At 35.2% G+C, this 20,479-nt stretch overlaps 2 pseudogenes; one reads left to right on the forward strand and one right to left on the reverse strand.

The window, feature by feature from the left end:
- Positions 1 to 5,950: 5,950 nt before the first annotated feature.
- On the reverse strand, positions 5,951 to 9,361 carry LOC125833794 (putative receptor-like protein kinase At3g47110; annotated as a pseudogene).
- A 9,511-nt stretch (positions 9,362 to 18,872) lies between these two features.
- LOC125833786 (uncharacterized) lies at positions 18,873 to 20,331 on the forward strand (annotated as a pseudogene).
- Positions 20,332 to 20,479: the final 148 nt, after the last annotated feature.

Here is a 20,479-nt window from a genome sequence, read left to right on the forward strand (position 1 = left end):
ACATAACTGAAATAAATTGGATAGTATAATATTCTGGCATGTTGACTAAAAATGCAACCTTAAAGTACTGATAAAGAAAGATTGAAAACTGAGGCATGTATATCTGTTTATCGGTCCTAGCTAGTATAATTCATGAACTAAATGAAACTACATAACTAGGGTTCTGAGTTTCATGCAAGGAACTAAACAACAATGTTATGAAAGCATGATAATTTAAGTAGGAATATTCTAACAACTAAATCACAAAAAAATTTCTAAAGTTCAAGAAACCCTAGGTCTAGATAATATGTAGGGAATCAAGAATCTGACTGATGTTTGGAGACCTAATGGGTGAAAAGAACACTCTAGTGAAATCCCACATACTTGGTGACGATATTAACTGAGAAATCTTTCAATTTTTGGGAAGGAGCTCGAGAAACCTTGATGCATGTTCTTGAGAAAGCTATTGCCTGATTTTTCCCTTTTTGATCTAAGTCTAATGATTTTTTTGTGGATGAAACACTTGGGGTAGTTTTGACTAAGTTACTAGTCTCAAACTGAACAAAACTACGTAGTTTAGGAGTTAAAAATTTTATTTTAGGTGTCCAACGCATACGGGAAAAGACCAAAACGATCCCACTTAAAAACTGACAGGACCCTTTCGCAGATAAATTGATGAACTGTTAAATGGATCACAGCTCGTTAAGTGGGTCGTGGTTCTAAGGCCAGTGGCTACTTGTTCTTGGACCTTCTCTAAACGGTCCACTTCACAGACATTGTGAAGGATCACAGACCGTGAAGGTCACTGTGGTCCTTCACTTAGGCAAGGAGCCCACTGGCTTGGCTTCACAGAAGCTACCAAAGCCCGTCATCAAGACCACGACCCATGAAAGGCTCTATGGTCTGATATCTGAGCCTGGTGAGTTCTGCCTTACTTCAACGAGCCTCTCTACGGCTCGTGTGGTTGTCCACGAACCGTGAAGGGTCTCGTGGTCCACTATTTCTGGTTGGGTGTGAACCATGAACAGGTTGATGGACGGAGGTTCCTTTCACGATTTGTGAACCCTGTCGTGGTTCATCTATTTTTCTGTTATTCTGGTCTGATAAAGATCTGAGGTGTTACAATGTTGACCTTATAGCTTGCATAAGCCAAGGAAACAAACATGCAAGGCTAAGTTGGTGACATGCTATTGATAAAGCTAAGGTGTGTGCAATGGCACCAATGCCTGATTCCAAAGTTGCAAGTGAAGACTGTTAGAAATTGATTTATTTCTAGATGTTTTTTTTAATGATTCTTTTTTAAATATTATGTTAAGTATAAGGAAAGGTAGACCTTATTTTATGGAATATGTTTTGTGAGAAAGTTAATAGTAGTTGGATATGTATTGTCCTCTACTAAAAGTGGTATCTGAACCCTTCTTCTTGAGGGATCTATGAAGGAAAGAAGGCTAAGGATTTTTCTCTAGTTCTTCTAATGTGTGAGCTGAGCAGCAGAAACATGGCATCCAACGACTTCTTGGGTGCAATACTTTCTATGTTTACAGGAGAAAACTATCACATATGGGTGATAAATATGAAGGCTTATATTAAAGCTCTTAGTCTATGGGAAACAATTGAAAGTGAAGATGATCTTCTTTCACTTGGACCAAATCCAACCGTTGCACAAATGAACATTTATGAAGATGAGAAGTCAAGGAAACCAAAGGCTCTCACATGTCTTCATTCAGCACTTTAAGATGTGATTTCCACAAGAATAATGACTTGTGAAACACCTAAAGAAGCATAGGAGAAGCTAAAAGAGGAGTTCAACGGAAGTGAAAGAGTTAAGACTGTCAAACTCTTAACTCTCAAAAGAGAAATTGTCGTGTTAATGATGAAAGAAGGAGATACTGTGAAAGAATATTCTTCCAAACTTGTCGAGATTGTGAAAAAAATAAGGTTGTTTGGTGAAACCTTTCCAGATTCAAGAGTGGTGGAGAAGATAATGATATGCCTACCAACAATGTTTGAGTCTATGATTTCAGCAATAGAAGAATCTTTTGATCTGAAGACCTTATTGGTAGCGGAATTGATCAGCGAGTTGAAAGCTCAAGAACAACAATCAAGTATAAGAGATGAAGAAGTAGTGGCATTTCAGGCAAAGCATAAAGGCAAGCACCTAATGAAAGACAACAACATGAAGATAAAGTAGCAAAGGGAAAAACATGGAGGGAACCTTCAAAGAAAGGAAAGTTTCCACCTTGGAACCATTGTAAAATAACCAATCATCAAGAAAAGGATTGTTCGTTCAAAGGAAAGTCATCGATTCAATGAGGATTTTGTAAAAAATGGGTCATATTGAGAAGAATTGTACGCTCAAGTAGAGTCAACAACAACAACGCCATGTCCAGCAAGAAAATTTTACTGAAGAGTCTAAAAAGAAAGAAGCAAGCTTATTTTTGCTTCTCATGAAGAAAAGACAACAAAAAAATCCTCATGATTCATAAACAATGGATGTACGACTCACATATCACACGATGCACTCATGTTTCATACAATTGACAAGTCAATCAAAACAAAAGTAAGGATAGGAAATGGTGAAACAGTAGATGCACTTGGAAAGGGTTCAGTTGCCTTTCAGAGTACAGAAGGTACAAGGTTTATACATGATGTGTTGTATGTTCCTCCTTTAACATGTAACGTGTTAAGTGTGGCTCAAATGATGTCTAAAGGTTTTTGCAATATTTTTTAAGGACACACATTGTTTGGTTTTTGACTCAGAAGATAGTTTGATTGTTAAAGTAGAAATGGCGGATGAAACTTTTCATTTATATGGGAGGTTTGATAGTGCAAATTTTGTAAGTAGGATGAGTCATTGTTGTGGCACAAAAGATATGGTCATTTTAACTATGCTACTTTAAAGTTTATGTATTTAATGGGTTTTACTAAGGATTTACCTGAGGTTTCACTGTCTAAAGAAGTTTGTGACTCATGTCAGATGGGTTAGGTACATAAGAAATCATTTCCTAAAGATACTACCTGGAGGGCAACTGAAAAACTTGAACTAGTTCACACTAATGTGTGTGGACCTATGCATGCATCATCTTTGGGACACAATAAATATTTTTTGCTCTTTATTAATGACTTAGCAAGGATGAGTTGGGTTTTCTAGTAACAAGTGTCAAGTATTTTGAGTTTTCAAGAAATTTAGAGCTTTTGCGGAAAGACAGAGTGTCTGTAATCTAAAGGCTTTATAGTCAGACAAAGGTTGTGAATACACTTCAAGTGAGTTCAATAAGTTTTGTGAGTATATGGGGTTGATCACCAGTTGACAGTAAGTTATTCACCCGAACAAAATGGAGTCTCGGAGAGAAAGAACAGAAAAGTAGTTGAATTGGCTAGATGTTTGTTGCTGGAAAAGAAACTGCCACAAAGCTTTTGGGCATAAGCTATTCATACTTCAGTGTATTTGTTAACTAGACTGCCAACAAAAGTTGTGGATGAAAAGACTCCTATTGAGGCATGGAATTGAATACAACCATGTGCCATGCATCTAAAAGTTTTTGGTATGATATGTTATTCTCATGTTCCTTCTATCATAAGAAGCAAAGATGAACCAAAAGGTGAATTGGGGATCTTTATTAGTTATTCATCACAAACCAAGAGTTATAGAGTTTTCAACTTTCAAACAAAAACTATTTCAATCCGAAGAGATGTAGTTGTGGATGAGCATGCTTATTGAAACTGGGATACGGAGCAAATTGAGAAAGATAATGCAGTTTTTCAGAACTTGAGTCAGCTGCCTGAAATCGAATCATTTCGGTTTGAAACTCTAGAAGAAAACAAAGAATCAGACAGGGAGTCCTCACCTAATTCACCAATTTTGAAGACAATGTCCCTTTCTGAGATATATGAAAGATGTAATGTTGCAATCTCAAAACCAAATAGCCACATAGAAGCATCAAGACATGAAGTTTGGATTCAAGCTATGAAGGAGAAGATTGGTATGATAAAGAAGAATGATACTTGGAAGCTGGTTGATAAACCCAAAAATAGAAATGTACACAAGGTGAAGTGGGTTCATAGAACCAAACTTAATCCAGCTAGGTCAGTTTATAAATACAAAGCATGCTTGTTGTGAAAGGTTATGCGCAAGCTTCAGGTCTGAATGATGGAGACATGTTTGGACCCGTTGCACGACCTGATATAATAAGGTTGTTATTTGCATTGGCAGCCTAGTCAAATTAGAAGTTGTATCGTTTGGATATGTAATCGGCATTCTTAAATGGACTGTTGCAGGAGGAGATCTATGTTTATCAACCAGAAGGCTTTTAAGTTACATGAATGGAGGATAGAGTCTACCAACTTCATAAGGCATTGTATGGATTAAATCAGACTCCTCGAGCATGGTATAGTAAGATATATAATCATCTCATTCAATGTGGCTTCAAGAGAAGTGTAAATGAAGCCACTTTATATGTGAAGAAGGCTAAAGGAGGAGATGTGCTTGTGGTGTCACTCTATGGTGATGATCTTCTGGTAAAAGGAAGCAATGAAGCTATGTTGAACAAGTTCATGCGAGAAATGGAGACCAAGTTTGAAATGTCAGATTTGGGTGAAATGAGTTACTTGCTGGGAATGCAGATTCATCAACCTACTGATAGAATCTTCACTTCTCAGAGAAAATATGCATGGGATATTCTTAAAAGGTTAAAGATGGAGAGGTGCAAGTGTGTACCGATTCCACTGGTTCACAGTGAAAAGATTTCAAATTTTGAAGGAGGTGACAGGGTTGATCCAAGCGTTTATAGAAGTCTGATTCGTAGTTTGATGTATTTCACAGCAACAAGACCTGATCTCATTTTCGCGAAAAGTCTTCTGTCAAGGTTTATGGAATCTCCAAGTGAAGTTCATCTTGGTGTTGCTAAACAAACATTGAGATATATCAAAGGAACTGCTGATTATGGTATTTGGTTAAAAAGGGAAAAGCAAGGGCAACTGATGGGTAATTCAGATAGTGATTGGGCAGGAAGCGTTGATGATATAAAAAGAACTTCTGGATATGCCTTGGCACTTGGTTCAGGCATCTTCTCGTGGAATTCAAAGAAGCAAGAGGTGGTAGCTCAATCTTCTGCAGAAGCAGAATACATCGCCGCTGCTAGTGCAACTAATCAGGCTCTATGGTTAAGAAAGATTCTACATGATTTGGAGCAAAATTTCATTGAAGCTACTGTCATTAAGGTTGAAAACAAGTCAGCAATATCTATGGCCAAAGATCTGGTGAAACATGGCCGTAGCAAGCATATAAATGTGAAGTTTCACGCTATTAGGCAAGCAGAGAAAGAGTGCAAAGTTCAACTTGTTCATTGCAGATCAGATCAGGAGATTACAGACATCATGACTAAGGCTCTTCCTAAGGGGAAATTTGAAGTTCTAAGGGCTAAGTTAGGAGTATCCAAGAAAAATCTCAAGGAGGAGTGTTAGAAAATGAGATATTTCTAGATGGTTTTTGTTTAATGGTTCTTTTTTAAATAGTATGTTTTGTATGTAAGGAAAGGTAGACCTTATTTTATTGAATATATTTTGTAAGAAAGTCAATAGTGGTTGGATATGTATGGTCCTCAACTAACAAAGACCAAGGACTTGAGGGCAAGGCAGCTTGCTGAGGACTTAACAAGTTGAAGGCTAAACAAGTCATGTGGGCATGGCATTGATATTCAAATAAAGGAAATGGACAAACGACGAGCAAAGCTAAGGAAGCTACACAAAGATCAACAATGTTCTCACTAACACTCCGATGTGCACTCAAACCTACCTACCGATTAATGGTGGAGATGTTCAACCACTTGATCATGCCTAACTTGTTTTAATTTTCTTTTTAGGGATTCCCTATATGCATTTTGAATGTGGATATAAAAAAAATTTGGGTAACTGCTGCATTTTTCAAGTATTGACCAACTTTAGCACAATAATACCTCATTTGTATCTAGAATCAGAACCTTTTAGGAACATTCTCACCATGACCATTTGATCCTGCCTTATAATCCCCTAAAACATCTGATTCTTTACATTCATGAATGAAACGTATTATCTGATGTAGACGTTAAGAACTAATATCTGATGTCCCTAGACTAAATCCATTAAATAACAAGAAATCTTAAACTACCTTAGTTCTTCTGCATGCTGAAAATACTACAGGGATTTCAAGTTTTACATCAAATCCAAAGCTTACCAAATAGACAGAATGTTAGCATTCTTACCAAACTGGCTAGAAGGTTGACTGTTGAATGAGGTAATGTACCGGCAAACTGGTTGTCTCCAAAATGGAGCATTATACGCTTCTACCAGTTGGTAAGAGAAATTACAAAGTCAAGGTCATCATGCTTACCGTATCCAAGTTGGTTACTCCAAACGTTGAGACATAACAAATTCCGCAAGTTACCAAAACCCTTGGGTATATTTCAAATGAAATTGTTTACTGGAAAATCAAGCTCTAGCAATTTTGAAGCATTGGCCAAGGAGGATGGTATGGAACCAATGAATTGACATTTCACCAAGTAAAGTATTTGGAGATCAGGGAAGTAGTTCCCCAAATCGAATATGAGATTACCAGGGATGAAAAATTGTACAACGGAGAAGGGAACTCCATGGATAAACTATTACTGACAATCCAAAAGGCCTCAACTTGGTCAATCGAGCTAAAGAAGCTGTCACTTGTCCCTCTAGATTGTTGTACGATAAATACAACTCTTCGAAAGATGTAAGATTCTAATAGAACATTGAAAGTGTCCTGTGAGGTTGTTATTTCTGAGATACAGTTTCACTAACTTCATTAAAGATATTGGTTGGTTAGGAATTTTCCCCAGAAGAGTGTTGCTTCCATGAAAAGGCTCTTGAGGTTAACACAATGTGATAGATTAGCTGGAATAGGCTCAAATTCAGGTTTTGAATCCTTGACAGCATGCTGAGTTGTTGAGCATTTTTTTATGGAAGACATTCTCCCCAAAGAGAGGTTTCAAAGATGACTTGAAATCGTACCTGCCAGTCTCAGCCCTTTGTGATTCAAACGGATGACTCCTTCGTGTCTCAGGCAACATTTTACTCCAGTTCACTAACAGAAATAAACAGAATCATTCTAAGAGATGAAAACTCTTGATGGGTACTCAGTTATTTGGGATTTGAATCAAAGTAAGACAAGTTTGTCCGTTACATTCCCAAGAAAAGCAGTTGATGCAGAATGTTGGAGAGATATCAGAATATAAACACAGTATGGATAGCCTGAAAGGTGTGGAAGTTAAAACTTGCTGCGAAAATTTCCATTCTGGAAAATGTCAAACACCAAACGATGATACCTCTCTGATATGTTGTTTTTGGTATTGGAACGCCACTTCATGGTATATTGACAAAAAAGTAACAAATACGCACAATTATAGACAAGTTGTCACTGACATACTGACAAAAAAAATATTTTTTAGCATTTCCTTCAAGATTGATTCTGACTTTGGTGCTTGATCCACCTAATCTTTTCTTTATAATATCCTCTACGGCATGATCCTTTTTATGACGTGAAAGCTAATATATAAGCAATACTTTCAACTATATGTCCTCCACCTGTTTATCGGCGCAATTATTGGATCATAAGTGATAGTAGTGTTCTACCTTTTGATACAAAGAAAGAAGAGGTTATACTAATTGACCATCTTAAGTTTATTGATCTTCATGCGCATCACTTTGAAAGTATGATCGATAAACTCAAAACAGTCAATTAGTATATCATCTACTCTCTTTGAATCAAAAGGTAGAACATATTGTCACTTAGGAGACTATAAAATTGCTCCAATAAACACGTGGACTACCACAAAAAAAATAGTTGAAAGTATCCTCAATCAGTTGGATTACACGCCATAATTCGGATCGTTGATGAAAGTAGGTGAATTTATATAACAAGTTGGAATATCCAGCCAGCATATTGATGGTTACCAATTTGTATAGATTTAAATTTGGGCAAACAAATGATTTTATTAAAATAACGAATAGGGTAATTATACAAGACATTGGAACAAAAGGATTAGAAAAGAAATCGATACAATTATTAATTAAACTAAATGACCATCTTTACAGTTATGAATAAGGATCAAGAAACAAAATCAATACAATTAATCAAAACAAAAGACAATCTTTACCATTATGAATAAGGATCAGGAAAGAAATCAATACAATCAATCAAAACAAATTTCAAACGGATGACTCTTTCGTGTCTCAGACCACATTTTACTCCAATCCACTGACATAAATGAACAAAATTATTCCAAGAGACGAATTTTTTTTATGGGTGCGCAGTTATTTGGGATTTGAATCAAAGGCAGGTTTATTAGTTTCATTGCCAGCTGATACAGCATGTTCGAGAGAAAATGAAAATATAAACACATGAAACATAGTATTGATAGCCAAAAAGGTGTGGAAGTTAAAACTCGCTACTATAATTCCATTCTGGAAAATGACAAGAACCAAAAGATGATACCTCTCAGAAATGTTGATTTTAGTATTGGAGATTTGGAGCACCAATGTGGGGTATAAGATACACAAATATATAACAAGCTGCCAATGACATTGACAACAAAAAATTTTGTTAGCAATTTTCTTCAAGATTGATTCTGACTTTGGTGCTTGAACCACCTAATCTTTTCTTTCTAATATGCATTAAATTATTCATCTCTCAAAAAAGTCACAAACTTCTGGTGCAAGGTAAGGACATATCAACTAATCTTTTTATTAATCAAGAGTCAACTCCCCATATTTTCTCTATAAGTTCACTGATTCATAATAGGATATGCTGGAGTTGCTATATTTTTTATTCCGAATAAAATACCCTTGTATGGTCTTCTTTTCTCATATCCGTGGGGATGAATCTTTTGATATCCTTTTATCAACTTGACAATCCCCCGATCACTAACAGAACACAGTTTGTGTAAACATGTATTACAAAATTTGTTTTGCTTTAACATAGTTCTAAGATAGGCATCAATGCCTACATCCTCTTGTCTATTTTTTTTCGGGGGGCTTAAGAATAATTGTAGCTACGATTTGTACGGAAATATAATGCGTGGATGATGCATTAATAAATATCTAAACATACACAAATAATAAACAAAGCATTTCTGCACCCACTTATACATATTGGGAATTAAGAAAACTAAACAACAACCATCCAAGGAAAGAATTAGAGTACTATTCAATTCATTTTGCTGGTTAAATCCTCTCAATCCATATTCCCCATACAAATTTGTTGCATCCTTAACTTTAGTAGCTTGTTCATCACATATCTCATTGATGATCAAGTCTCGATGGCTGTTTATTTTTTATATCAGGTCCAAACGCATAGTGTTTATAATTTCCACAACATCGTGATCCTCTACATCATGATCCTTTTTTATGTGAAATCCAACAGATAAGCAATACTTTCAACTCTATGTCCTTCAGTAATCCACCTATTTATTGGTGCAATTATTGGCTCATAAGTGATAGTAGTGTTCTTGCTTTTGATACTGACAGAGAAGAGGCTATACTAATTGAGCTTCCTGAGTTTATTGATCTTTGTGCACCATCACTCTGATCGATTGAAGCGAATACAATGATCGATAAACTCAAAAAAGTTCATCAGTATATCATCTACTCTCTTTGTATTAAAAGGTAGAACATATTGTCACTTATGAGACCATAAAATTGCTCCAATAAACACGTGGACTACGACAGACCAAATAGTTGAAAGTATCCTCAATTAGTTGGATTTCACGCCATAATTCAGATCGTTCTGATGAAAGTAGGTGAATTTTATATAACAAATTGGAATTTCCAGCCAACATATTGATGGTTACCAATTTGTATAGATTTAAATTCGGGCAAATGAATGATTTTATTAAAATAATGAATAGGGTATTTATACAAGACATTGGAACAAAAGGATTAGGAAAGAAATCAATATAATATTAATTAAACTAAATGACAATCTTTACCGTTATGAATAAGGATCAAGGAAGAAATTCAATATAATCAATCAAACAAATGACAATCTTTACAGTTATGAATAAGGATCAAGAAAGAAATCAATAAAATCAATCAAAATAAATGGCAATCTTTACATGTCACGCCCAAAGGGTACCCCATGGATGTAAACATAGGACATAGGAACCGGAGTGACCCCAAGTTAACCCTGAGCTGGCATATCATAAGCGTACTAAAAGATTAATCAATAAATATACTATGCGGAAGCTTAAACAGTGATAACTAAAAGTGGGGATGTAACAACCCGGAAAACTAGTAGGTGAAACTAGAGCCTAACGGGTTTGTTTTGAGTTTGATACGGGTTTGAAGTTGTATAATGAGTTCCCGAGTTTGGGTTGAGGGGTTTAGGGGTTAAACTTCAAGGTACGACCCCCAAAGGACCAACTAAGGGTCCTTGAGGGGGACCCTAAAGCTTAACCCCCAAAGCTGCCCAAGAAGCAAACCTTGCAAAAATTAGTCTGACCTACAGATGGCCATCTACGGCCAGTAGATGGACCCATGCCCCATAGGTGGGGGTCCTGGGTCAGGCCCCAAATTGTCAAGTTGCAGCCACCATCTACAGACCCGTAGGATGGGGTGTCAATGCACCCACGGTCCATAGGTCCATGGGGCATGGATTGCACCTGCAATCTGTCCAATTTGGCCAAGGTAAGTGGTTTCCAATTAATCTGTTTTTAATTAATTTTAAGTAGGGGTTGTTTAATATAGTATTTATATATATATATATATATATATATATATATATAAAGTATTTTAAGTCATTAAACACTCTATTAACTCATTATATCTCAAGACCCCAAATCATAATCACCCCTCCACTCCAAAAATCTTATCCCTAGAAACTCCATTGAATGGAAAGAACAAGGTCAAGTCTAGGGGTCAAGGAGCAGCCTTTCTTCTCCAATTTTGTTTGGAAATCTTCATAAGTTATGGGAGTTTTCATCCTTGGGTAGCCATCACCCAAGGATCCCCATCAAAAGCTTTTATCTCAAATCTAGAAAACCCAAATAGCTAGGGTTTCAACTCAACCTCATGGATTTCTTTCAAAGTTGCTTTTAAAGGTTGCATTATGTTTGTTTATGAATGAATTGCTGATTTTACATTATTTTAACTTGAACTCTTCAAGAATCCATGAGTTACCCAATCCTAGATATGATTAATGTTTACATTATGAATGTTATTGCAAGTTGGTCCAATTGATTGGATGTGAGTAGATTATGATGTCATTGCATCATTTTAATATAATTCTACATGTATATTTTATTAACCTAAGATCCTACGATGAAATTGATATAGTCTAGGGTTATGTCATTGAAGAGGCAAATTGAGGTCTTAGATGTGACCTTCTAAGAATGATGAACTTCTATATGAATTCACTTAGATTAGATGACCTAGACATGGATTGCTTTAGGGTAAAGCTTATAGACATGAATTGAATTGATTAAGGGCTTATATGAGGGATCATGGTTGTGTAGTATTGAGATTGAGTTTATATGTTTCCTATATGACTATAATTGATCAAGAAAGAGGCATGTGGTTAGGTTACCTTGAGAAATAGATATGAATGATGAACATGTGAGGCATTGCCTGAGAGTGAGGCTTGTAACATGAAGATGACTCCTGGGGCTTTAAAAGGTAAAATCTAAAATGAATAAACTAAGGATGTCAAGGCTTTAAGAAATAAGCTATTATGTAGGTTGAGTTGCATATGGCATTATTGTGAAAAGACCTCACCTACATGACCTATGATATGATCACATGATTTTATGCATGAAATGAGTGGATTACTTGAGTCATGGTTGTATCTATGTTTCATGTGTTGAATGCTAGATGTGTTGACTCAATGAGACCCTTGAATACAAGATATGAGGTGTATGCATGATTATGATATTATGTGCATGTTTATGAATACTTTGCGAATAAAGTGTCTATTATGATAAAGTTGTTGTTGTGTCATTGGAAGGACAATCACACACACACATACACCCTATGCATGAATATGACTATGATGTGACTAAGGTGTTGCTTGTGGTTCATGGCCCTTGAATGGCAAAATTATGAGGGTTTTTACATCTTTATGAGAATTGTGTATAAGCTTATGATTCACTTAGAAATTCAAGATCTTATGATTATTGTGTAATTGTGGTATTGTTGAAAGGTAATTCTCCCCATACCCTTACACTTTATTATGCATGAACTGTTATGACTATGATGATCTTGTTGTGTTGAATGAAAGGACATTCTCATGAAGCACTATGAATATGATGTGAAAGGTTTACTCACATATTAAGTTCTAAGGTTGAAAGAACATCCTCACCTAATGAATCTATCAGCTATTATGATATTATGTTGGTTTGAGTGCCTAGTGCATTCTTTCATGAACATGAACTTAAGTAAAGACTTAATGTGACTTTTAAATGTAATTATGCTTAGCACCGAGTGGATATGAAAATGAGATGGAAAGTTTTACGCTAGTAGTTCGGCTTCCCAATGTATGTACTCTCATGAGATGAAAACACTTTACGTTAGAAGTCCGGGTTTCTAGTAGCAATCTCCTTATCCCATAACTATGTGCCCACATAGGTCTTTAACTAGTGGATCCACCTAAAAGCTAAAATGAATGTTCTACCTTAGGCAAGTAGGACACCTCTTTTCGGTGTGGGGATAGAACACCGGATTCCATGTAGCTCACATGGTTTATGTCGGTTAAGGCTATTTTCCCTATATGATAAGAATATGAATTACGATAAGAACATGAGTTATGTATTATGGTTCCTCAAGAGGTTCTACTTAGTTTGAGTGGAGGTATGGGACTTCACTTATGCATTGCACAAGTAGACTCACAATGGGGTTATGGTGTGGTTTCCTCATGCTATGAAGATATATGAACTTATGTTATGCATGATCATGGTGGCCTAGAAGTGATACTTAGTGTAGATGGGATTATGGGATCCTATCTATGCATTGCACAAGTATGGCTTAGGGTTGCTTATGTGATAGTTCTATTATGATGATATGATCTTGGTATGTAATTATGCATGTGAACTATGTCTTGTGATGAATGGAGTATGCATTATGTTGTGTTGGAGACTATGCTTGTGATTATGAAGATATCCTTTATGTTATGATGAATTGTGCATGGTTTGTCTTATGAGCTACATTCTCCAAGTATTTCAAAGATATTGTTCAAAAGTGGCATATAGCATGGTTTCAAATAAAATGTCCCTTTTATGCATGTTTTAAGGATTTTTATGCATGGCTTCCATACTTAATACATTTTGTGCTAACGCCATCTTTCTACATTCTCCATAAGTGTAGGGTTTGGAGATATTAGATTTTATCCTCGTGGCTAGGACCTTAGTAGATCAAGAAGAAGAAGATTGGTGAGTCTTCATAGTATTTGACGGCTTGATCATATGTCCTTACGTCTTTCTTTTATGTTTTAGACTTGTTCTAAGGGTCATGTCCCTAAGATTGTATTCAAAGAGTTTTTAATTCAAATGTTCTAGATGGTTTGAGACATAGTGTATAGACTCTCTCGTTTTATAAAAGACTTTGATTGTAAGGAAAAATTTTAAATTTTCTGCATTTTTCACTATGTTCTTATATCATGATATGCTAAGGGCTTGTATGAGACCCCTTCGGGGTCAAGTACGTCGTGTTACGTCTAGGGGGTACCCTTAGGTCGTGACAAGGGAATACCCAATACTGATCTAAATATATAAAAGACTATGAGTTTAATAAAAACTAGAGGATCAAACTCAAAACTAATACTCAATCTAGTACTATGACTAAAAAAACGAAAGTAATATGGCTTCAGATTTACACAGAGCTCGAAGGAGAACCAAGTATATTTTGTAGTCACATATAATTATATATAAGTAATTAATTTAATTGCAAGTAGTTATTTTCTTAAGATAAGAATAACAATTTGTTATTGTGACAAAAAAATAGAGAAAGGGAGAGGTCGAATGTCACCTGCTATTTATAGTAATGAACTAGGGTTATTCTAATTGTAGTTTTGGCCGATCAAATTCAAAAATTTGCTTTTGTGATTCTTCATATAAGAGATTTCAAAAGTATTTTGGCTTCTTGTTGACCAAATTAAAGAAGAGAGATGTTAATGACAGAGAGAAAGAGAGGAGAGGGTCTTATTTTTTCCAGATGAAAATAGAACCAAAACAGAACTGGTGATCTCGATCCTTTTTTGAAATTTCTGGTGTTTATTTGGAAAAGAAAGCATTAGAGAAACAGACGAGTTATTTGCTGATTCATAAAATAGATTAGGGTTTCGGCTAATTTGTGCTCTTTTCTAAACAGATGTTAATATAAAATGGGGTGGAAAGTTAGATCTGATTTGGGGCTTTTGGAAAAATTTCATAATAAATTATCCTTTTGTAAATTTGCAAGCGAAATATACAAATAGAATTCTCAAAATTCCTAAATATAAATACATAATTTGTATATATTTACTCTATTTTTATATTCACAAGCGAAATATAGAAATGTTGGGGTATATACTATTAATCATGTGTTTCGACATAGCATTATAACAATTTTCAAGATTAAACATCTAAGTGGGAGATTGTTATGGTATATACTATTAACCATACATTTAGATATAGTACATTATAACAATTGTGATGGTTAAAAGTATACGTGGGAGATTTTTCTGATATATACTATTAACCATATGTTTAGATATAACCAATTGAATTTAGACAAATTAGGGTCCAAAAACAAGCAACAAATATTGTCAAATTTCTAGGGAACAGGTTTGGGGCGCCGCCCCACTTAGAGCACCCCATATAACCTTCTGTAGGTTGGGCTCTGGGGCGCCACTCCAGCCAGTGGCCCAACCCCAGTTCTGCAGTTATGCCTCTGGTGCCCGACGCCACTCAGAGTGCCAGGGTCGCCAGGTCTTCTACCTTTTCCCACTTCTTTCTGTTTGAGTTTCCTTGAATCGTACCTATAATATCTAGTTGATTTCTATACTCTAAGGTGCATCCAAACATCATGAAATCTTCCATAAACATGAATCATAACCTGGAATCCATAAATTCCAATTCAAGGAAAGGTAAGAGCCAAGTCTAGAGAGTTCCTAGAGTCTTTTCAAAAGTCTTTCACAAATGTTTTAAACTTGTTTTAAGACTTGAGTTTTGAGTTAAGTAAAGAGAAAAGAGTGAAGTTCATTTCTTCAAAAGAGTATATGGGGACTATGTATTCCCAAAGAATAAATGATTTCACATTTATACCAGAAAGGAAACATAGATTTCCAAAGAGCCTTTGAGCTAGTTTTCAGTAAAGAGTATATGCTTTCACAATTAAGCAAGATAGGAAGCACTAATTTCCTAGAGTGTCTTTGGGCTAGTTTTGGAGTAATTATCTCAAACCACAGAGTTACGTTTTTAAACATATGAGCAAGTTATATTTTGGGAGTAGTATTGAGCACCGATATTGGGGAGTATTCACACAACTCCCAGCCCCCATAAACTATGTAGCCATCATGGGTAGAGAAGGGTCATACTTTTTAGATGATTCCTGAGTGCGTTTTTAGCATAGATTAGTGGATACACATAGTAGTTAGGTTCTATACCCCTAGCAAGGTATAGGATGGCCCTGGCAGCAGGAGGAAAAATGATGTATCATCACATAACTCTTACATGATAGTTGTCAGTTAGAGAAACTCCCACAGAAGTATTTTGTATTGTTATATAAACAGAGTTAATTGTATTTTTATATACAAGCATAATTTATATTATATCTTTTCATACAAATTGAGTTACTATTGTATTTGTCAACATACAGAGTTATTATCCATGTTTTAAAGCTTTTCTTTATATTGCATTTATTATACTACTTTATATTGAAATGAGTTTAGTTGAGATGAGTTGAGACTAGGTTTTTTCTTTTAGTTCCCCTTTCAAGCTTATGTCTTGTTTTAAAATTCCCCACGCATGCTCGTACATTTAATGTCCTAATGTTAGTTGGCCTGCATCTTTTCATGATGAAGATACAGGTAACCAGGATCAACATCCAGTGCATCGTTGATTCTAGTTGAGCTTCAGATTTGTTGTGAGCCTCCTTGCTTGCGGAGGACCCCTTTTTATTGCATTATTAGTTAGTTCATTAGGATGTCGTGGGTCTGGTCCCAACGTCCATCTCAGTTGTCAGAGGCTTCATAGACAGTTAGTTGATGTTAGTTCTTGAGTCTTTCCATTTCTATTTTAATGTTTGAGACTTGAGTTTCCATTTTGGCTAGTGAATGTTTCCTTATACATTCTAAGTTTTTATTGAGATTCCAGTTTACTTTTTAAAGTATATTTATCATGAGTAAGTATTCTGCTAAGAGTTAAGCCATACCAAGGGTTCACTTGGGGCCAACAATGGTTTTCGAGTGCAAGTCCCACCCAGGTTGTAGGCTCGGGGCGTGACAACTTTGGTCTCCTTTCCCAAGTCTCTCGCTTCAAGCTCCTACTGAACATTTAGCGGTAATTGGGTTAATGTATTGTATCCAGAATATGGTACATTATAAATATATCAAATATGACCAAATATAAATAAGTGTTTTTATACAGAGTATTTAAAATGTAAAGATATAACACATAGACCTAATTCGACTCAAAAGCTGGCTCATGAATGAAGGATTTTCCAAATCATATAATCAAACCACCAGTCCAATCCCCAACTAGTGTGGGATTCTTACTCACTCTAACACACCATATATTCATCCTCCAAGGGGAGCCCAAATAGGGATAAACTTGACTCTAATACCATGTAAAGATATGGTACTTAGGTCTAATTTAACCTCAAAATCTAGATCATGAGAGGAGGATTGCTCAAATCCATTAAAGCTAACCATTTTGTTTCCCAACCAGTGGGGGACTCTAACCCACTCCAACGCCCGCTTAACGATCAACCCAACTTGAGCGTGGAGCGGGAGCCCAAATGATGATGAACCTTGTATGGACTTAAGCAATAATCCTTCCCTCAGGATCTAACTTTTGGTGTTGAAGTGCGATATCTTTCAATAGTATCAGAGTCATGTCCATTTGGACTCTCGGTACTATTGGAAAACTATATGTACATCGGAAGCACATCAGAATCATATAATTTACATGAATAATAGGCAACACATTGTTTATGCTAGAACAAGTAGAATCATGTTAGAGCATATAAACTTTTCAGAAATTTAATTCAAGAATTACCTCTTGAATCATGAGCAAATACCTTCAAGTGAATCCACAAGCTAGTCGACAAGCTAGAACCTTTAAGCGAATCCACAAGCTAGTCCACAAACTAGACCACCCTTATGTGGTCTTCTATAGTGATCCCAAGTTCAATTCCGAACTCTCTTAATATATTGGTGGGCAAGTATTTTATATAAACTTTAAATCTTCTTTCTAGGTTAGGAGAATCCCTGCTTATAGAGATTTCCTCCCAATACAAAAAACAGAAGAAAACCCAGTTTTCTTGAAAACCAGAAATACACGTTTCTTCTCTTTTCCCCAATATAATAGGATTTTGATATTTAGTTAAATATGGACAATGAGGGACCACACAATTAAATACTGAGGTTTCCTATTATGGAAATAATTCCAAATAATTAATTTGAATTATTCTTATGATAATAAATTACAAATCATTCCACTAGAAATTTGTAATTACACTCCTCTATTTATATTTTATAATTCCCCATTAAACACTTATGTAATTTCCCATGTTAAGATTACAGATATTAACCAATAAATTAAATTACTGACGAATTTAATTCAATGATTAATTTACTTTAGAGCACTACTTAACTTATTTCATGTGTCAGATTCTAAAATCCACTTGCAAGGTTTGACACGATGAAATCTTATAAGTTTCTCAAAAGACATATCGATCGATCTCTATAATGAGACATGGATTTCATCAACTAACTTATTATTTCACCAATATATATTATTATCATCCAATCTACCAGGAATATTGATCCATCTCAGAATCTCACCTTTTAATAATTCAAAATGATAATTAATATATAAAAATCATAATAGTTATATCAAGATTGAGAATATAAGTACATTTAATAGTTTAGAGAATATGTTTTTGTGAGTCAGTCTAAAACAAATATCTCTACTTAATCCCGCTCAATACATACAAAATGCACTACCACAAGAAGTTAGAACTATACCGTTCCCATAATAAAGATAAATTATATATAATCTTGTGCTACAATCGTACCGATGACATGTCCAATTTCCATCCAAGATTGTGAACAAAAGACTTTAAACTCATAAGAACCGATGATTTAATTCTTTGTGTATAAGCTAAAACTTTATACACTAAATCATCTACTATATAAGTAAGAAAACACCATAAATGAATATATGATCTATTAAAACTGAATAAATTAATATTCTATAATAAATACTATATCTAAACATATGGTTAATAGTATATATCCCAACATATACACACTCCAATTGGGCTTAGGCTTCGGCTTGTGCGTGAAGGCGGGTGTTAGAGTTCCATGTTGGTTAGAAAATTAGCTAATAGTCTGCTTATATGGACTTGAAGTGTCATATCCTTAAATAAGAAAATTTCATGAATTGATTAAACACATTTATAATCTTAAGCGGGATATATTTAATTTGAACAATATATATTATTTGTTATTTTGATTTTTTAATGAGAATAATTTATTATAGGTCCACCTAGTTCATTGATTGTTCAGCAGAATCTACTGCATCACTTCGGAGATTTTCCTAATAAAGTTTTATACTATTTAACACCAACTTGCTTTAGGGAAAACATTTGTTGTCTTCTTCAATAGACTCGAAAAAGAGAATAGAAAGAATTAAGGCATGAGAAACGGAAACAGAGCAGAGGAACACAGTGGTCTATCAACGAGTGTAAAAATGCCTGATGATATAGTTATGAAGATCATCTCCCGCTGTCCCTTGAAGTTTGTTGTTCAATGTAAACATCTATCCAAGAATTTTAAAGGTAGGATATCTCATCCTGAATTTTGCAAAACATTGTTCCAACGCGAAAAAGTCACTTCTACACAATTCATCTATTTAGTACATGATGGGCGATTAATGAGACAATTCCCAAAAATCTCCTTTAAATCTATCACTCAATTTATGACAACGTTATATTTTGGCATAGAGATATTGGGCTCATGTAATGGTCTGATTCTCTTTGAGTTTGAGAGAATTAGGTGTTACTGTGTTTTCAATCCCTTAACTAGAGAGCGTTAATTAATTCCATATCCAAATGCTCCTAGAAATGAGTTAGAAAAAATAGGCCTAGTGGTTGATTACCCTAATGTAGATCAATACAAATTGGTAACCATTAGTAACCTGGTTGAAATTCCAACTTGTTCTACAAATTTCACCTACTTTCATCAGAGCGATCTGGCTAGTGGCGTTCAATCCAATTGAGAAGCAATAGTTTCATATCCTTACCTTACGGTAGTCTACCAGTTTATTGGCATGATTCTCTGTATTTTCTTAGAAGTGATGGTAGTGCTCTAGCTCTTGATACGAAGAAAGAGGAGGGTATACTCATTGACAGTCCCAAGTTTATTGATCATTATGTTCTCAGCACTGGCAAAATTTTGACTAGTAGGGATATGAGTGGTAGCGATATATGGCTAGGGATGGCACAAGGTTTACTTACCCTTGTATGCATTTTAAGAAAGTATATAGTCATTGGCACTTATGATAGAGAAAACAGATGTTGAAGGGTTTCCCACACTTCAGACAAATTTTTTTTAGGTCCGTATCGCCATATTATAGGATTTCCAGTCTGGATCGACAGCAAGCAAGTGTCTTTTGTGGTACGACGTCCCCCAAAATAGTATCATGATCTATACGAGTATGACACCAACATTACTATGTACAAAAATGTTGCAGTTGTGGACACAATTGATTATCCCATGTATTGCTTCCACCCAACATTAGCTTGTGTCCATAAGACTCCCTCCAATTATGTAACGACTGCTCAACATGCCTATATTGTTGAAAAGTTGGATAACATCAGAAGATTTATCATAGAAGGTACAAGTAAGATTAACTTCAATTTGGTATTTTAGTTCTTGTGATGTGTCCTAAATGAGATTCAAGGTCAGGATTTGCCATTCCTTTCTAATTTATGTTTAAAACACCTCAACTGAACCAATAGACATTTCCATAGAGATATTGTGTGTCTTCTTTGTTTGACACTTAAGGTCTCTTTTTTACTTTAAACAAATTTTTTATATAACTATGTCCAGATACATCAGAAGAAGAAGCAGCAGCAGGAGAAGGAGGAGGTTAAGAAGAAGAAACATTTTAATAGACGTGGCCTTCTGCCCTTCACTATCTTCAATCATGATTGCTTTATTTTCAAACATGACATAATTTGTTCTTTCTGGGAGATTGAGGACATATTTGAATATTGTAATAGACGTAATAGGCATGGTTTC

This window comes from Solanum verrucosum, unplaced genomic scaffold (genome assembly GCF_900185275.1).
Source record: "Solanum verrucosum unplaced genomic scaffold, falcon-dt-bn FXZP01000107.1, whole genome shotgun sequence".
NCBI classification, from domain to species: Eukaryota; Viridiplantae; Streptophyta; class Magnoliopsida; order Solanales; family Solanaceae; genus Solanum; species Solanum verrucosum.